Below are 5,074 nucleotides of genomic sequence, written 5' to 3'. Positions count from 1 at the left end.
ACAGACACTGGTGTAGATACATTATAGACACAGACACTGGTGTAGATACATTATAGACACAGACACTGGTGTAGATACATTATAGACACAGACACTGGTGTAGATACATTATAGACACAGACACTGGTGTAGATACATTATAGACACAGACACTGGTGTAGATACATTATAGACACAGTCACTGGTGTAGATACATTATAGACACAGACACTGGTGTAGATACATTATAGACACAGACACTGGTGTAGATACATTATAGACACTGGTGTAGATACATTATAGACACAGACACTGGTGTAGATACATTATAGACACAGACACTGGTGTAGATACATTATAGACACTGGTGTAGATACATTATAGACACAGACACTGGTGTAGATACATTATAGACACTGGTGTAGATACATTATAGACACAGACACTGGTGTAGATACATTATAGACACTGGTGTAGATACATTATAGACACAGACACTGGTGTAGATACATTATAGACACTGGTGTAGATACATTATAGACACAGACACTGGTGTAGATACATTATAGACACAGACACTGGTGTAGATACATTATAGACACAGACACTGGTGTAGATACATTATAGACACAGACACTGGTGTAGATACATTATAGACACAGACACTGGTGTACCCTTATGAATTTGCAGCATGATCACAGCATAGATGCAGTATGAATGCAGCATGGAATTGCAGCATGAATGAAGCATGACTGCAGCATGGTGCCTAATTTACCTCACTATATATTCTTACTAGTTAAAGCATGATTGCAGCATGTTTCAATTATGCAAATTATGCTGGGATCATGCTGCATTTATGCTTTAAGGAAGCATGGCCGCAGCATGATCCCAGCATGGTCTGTGAAGCATGATCCCAGCATGGTCTGCAGCATGATGCCAGCATGGTTTGCAGCATGATGCCAGCATGGTCTGCAGCATGATGCCAGCATGGTTTGCAGCATGATCCAAGCATGGTCTGCAGCATGATCCCAGCATGTTTCAATTATGCAAATTATGCTGGGATCATGCTTCAATCATGCTTCATGGCAGCATGGTTTACAAAATCAATGAAAATCATGCAATAAAAACTTGAAGAATACTTTTGTATTACATTTTATTTGGTAATTAACATGGTATAAAACTTTTCATACAGGCTGTTTTTTCTAGTTCAAACATTTAAAACTTATCAATGAAATGAGAATGTGACAAAACAAATTTTAATTCTAATTTACCCATGGTACTTATTTCATTTGCCTCTTATATTCTTTTTCTCAAAACTTCCATCACATACACAACACAGCTATCTTTTTCTAGTACAATTTTCAAATACAACTAATATCAATTCATCCTAGCTAGAAGTGGTTTGTTTCAACAAAAATAGTCAACAAGATATACAAGTTCAATGTCAGTACATAATACAGTATGTATTTATAATTCTGTTTTTTTTCTCTAAAATAGTAGGAAAATAGTACAAAATAATATTTTCCAGCAGAGTTATAGTAGGATATGTACACATTTTGTCACCGACGCACAAGACTGATTTCAGACAGTATACGTAGTTTCCTCGAAGTAGCCCAGATGTACTGGAAACTGTTTTCATGTGTGTCCGTGAACTTAAAATAAACAAAAACGAGCAACAGTCGAAGACTTCTATCGAATTTAACATTATTTCTAATAAACTGTGAAAAGATTATCATAATTTTGGAATCAATTCTAAATACTGACTAAATGAAATGTTGATTGACAATTGAACAATGGTGTGTTGTTTGATGTAGCACGTACTGTAGTGATATATCTCTGTCCCCGGGGATTTCAATACAACCAAGCTTGAGACGACTATATTATATTTTTTGCTAGTACAACAAATAACTAACAAGGATTTTTAGATTATATACATGATTTTTTTTTGTATATATATTAATGTTTACACTTTTATTATGAAAGGAAATGTTGTATACCTCGACAGATAACATATCTCGAATAATCTTAATTAATGTGAAACATAAACTTCTTAATTTCTCTTCATTCCTTTCTGCTTTGTGTTAAGTCAATGCCATCAATTTGGACCACAATGCATGCGGTGTTCCTCATTCCAGAATGTACTGCATGAAGACTCAGTCTAGATCTCTGTTGGAAGAAAGAAAGACTTTTAGAATATTCTTTTATTTCAAAATTAGAATAATTGTCAAGTTTTTGAAGATAATGTATGTATTTAACTTATGTACTTTTCATGATCACTTTGCTATCATTTTCATTATGTTTGCTTTGGAAGCCTTTTTATCAAGAAAATTTAAGCCAGCCACACAAAGCTACAAAATAAAACTTGCCAGGATGACTTAATTATTAATTAAATCAAGCTACTCCCGAATTCTCCATCAGTTCATATCAATGTGAAACTGCAATATACTATACATAAAACAACGTTACTTACTTATAATTCATCTTAATTCACCTATTTCATTTAATCGTTTCAATTTGATGCAATAATCTGCAAACATCGATCCTCAAAAGAATGTGGAGGTAAAGATCTTTCACGAAAGGTTTCATTATCCAAAACACAAATTTTCCTCACCATTGTTTGTGAATACGTATGTACGTCATAATCATAACAAGGGTTGTGTGAGTGGGGAAAAAATGCAATTTAAGTCGGGCCGAAGATCGTTAATAATAAATAAATAAAATTGAAAACTTACGATTGTAACACATGGATCGGTACTGCGTTTCCTTCGGCCGTGTAATCTGTGATAAATTAGTCATCAAAACCCTGAAAAATAAATAATTAGGTATTATTGATATGAATAGATCTATATCAAATTCATCGTCGTATAATGTGAAACGATGTCAGAACGTGAAGAAGATTATATAATTAAAACTTACCCTGTCTCGTAACGATGTTTGTCCGTAAAAAATATGCATCGGTCGTCAAAAACAACGAGAAAGCTGATATTCATTCGTCGGTAACTTGAAGTAAGTCGATCTTCTTCAGTAAGACGGGAAACAAAATTCGTTTTTAGGCTATCGTCGTGTTTGTTTATACTTTTCTTCTGGAAATAAACATCCGGTGAATTCAAACATGGCTATCAGACTTCCCGCTAAACTCGTGTGTGTTGCATCATGGGATAAATATTTTACTGCCAGAGATTAACACGATTCATTTTTACTTGTGCGGTTTTTTTTATTCTAAATCATAAACTTCTATTGTGTCATACTTTTAAGATAAATATTACAGTATTTAATACTTGCATCGTGCACATTTAGATCGCACGAGCTCGAGGAGAACTCTCGTCACATCTCGGGAGCAAGGTAAACAAACGAGGTCATAGGTGAACCGAACGATAAACATGTAATCTGACCAGAGATTTTGGCCTCGTCTGTTATACGCCTATTGTTTAATATGGATGTATTTTCAGACGAGGAACCGACCAATGCACGTTTTCTTTTTATGTTCACGATTTCAAATAATTCAGATTAAAGTACGGGAATATCGTCTGTTGTTAGTAAACTCATGTCGAGGTCGAGATCATCACAGCGCTTAACTTCAATATACGTTTTACAAGGAAGCGTCCGAGTGACAACATAAGTTCGACACATGTTTATTGGAGTTTATAGCGATGAATGTTCTGTCAAACACGACGTGATTTCGTATGCTATTATCAGATGTAATCTTAACACCGCATATATCCAGAAAGTATGCGATACAAAGACAAAGAGCAGGTGATTTTAATCTTATTTGATTGAATTAAAAGCGATATTCCAAGCACATGTGTAACTGTTGGTGAGTGACCACGATTTTGTTTTGGCGAACATGTTACATGTATGGCTACCTGGTAGTAAGCTGGTGCATGGTAAATGGCAACGTCTTGGTTTATGTCAGTGTTTGGATAAAGTGACTGATTCTATCTCCGATAAAAAGTGTATAATCGAAGCAAAAGTCAATATACTGGTTTTTCAAAAAACGATCTAAACTCTGAAAATTTGAATGAAATTTTTATAGGGATGAGTTTTAAGTCGTCACACGAATGTTAATTCCTTCTGAGATAGAACTACAAGTGAAAGCTGACAAAATATCACATTTAAAAGCTGTGAACCGTTATACTAACAAAGAACATACTTATAAAGGAAATACTTAATTAAAATAATTGTTATTGAATTTTAAATAAATATGTGTGGTACTGATCAAGTATAAAAAGGAAATTCTGCAACACAAACATGTTTTTAAAAATTATTTTGTTATCACCATTGATACCTGGAAATTTTCTATATTTTATTTAAAATTAAAAAAAAAAGATACTAAAATATCTAATACCAACTTTTGTTAATTTTCTGTATCTTATTTTATTAATTAATAATTGTTTAGGTTAATCTTGGTACCTGGGAAATTTGGTCCTAGATTTTGGATCCTCGCTTGGACCTACATTTCACCCACAGAAATTTTGTGATGTCCGAACAAAGGAATGCCCTTTTAAGCTAATACAGAATGGCCAAGCATATACACATTTCAACTTAAACAATTCATGTTAATACATGAAAGAATGGTGCAGTTCATTAAATTAACTAAGTTAATACAGCATAATTGCAGCATGGTACAGTTTGTATCTAAAATGGCAAAGTTAATACAGCATGGTTGCAGCATGGTACAGATCCTATCTAAAATGCCAAAGTTATTGCAGCATGGTTGCAGCATGATGCATTTCATATGATAAATTTACTAAGTCCACACAGCATGATTGCAGCATGATATAATTCGATATCCAAACTGGCAAAGTTATTGCAGCATGGTTGCAGCATGGTACATATCCTGTCTAAAATGACAAAGTTATTGCAGCATGGTTGCAGCATGATATGATTTGATATCCAAACTGGCAAAGTTATTGCAGCATGGTTGCAGCATGATACAGTGCATATGATAAATTAACTAAGTCGACAAAGCATGATTGCAGCATGTTAGAGTTCAGATATTCAATTACCTCAATTTTTAAAGCATGGTTGCAGTACATGCTGTACAGAAGCATGGTACCATGCTGCTATGCAGCACATGCTGCAATCATGCTGTGAA

The 5,074-nt window shown here is 34.2% G+C and overlaps 1 long non-coding RNA gene across 1 annotated transcript; it reads right to left on the bottom strand.

Moving 5' to 3' along the window:
- Positions 1-1,466: 1,466 nt before the first annotated feature.
- On the bottom strand, positions 1,467-2,768 carry LOC117328566. The gene is made up of 2 exons (XR_004532985.1): positions 2,712-2,768; positions 1,467-2,145 (listed from the first exon to the last, which is right to left on the bottom strand). It is a non-coding gene; the product is annotated as an uncharacterized LOC117328566 (long non-coding RNA).
- Between the last annotated feature and the right edge of the window lie 2,306 nt (positions 2,769-5,074).

Source organism: Pecten maximus, chromosome 5 (genome assembly GCF_902652985.1).
Source record: "Pecten maximus chromosome 5, xPecMax1.1, whole genome shotgun sequence".
Lineage (NCBI taxonomy): Eukaryota > Metazoa > Mollusca > Bivalvia > Pectinida > Pectinidae > Pecten > Pecten maximus.
Note: the sequence above shows the minus strand (reverse complement) of the source record. Positions and strands in the feature narration are given on the sequence as shown.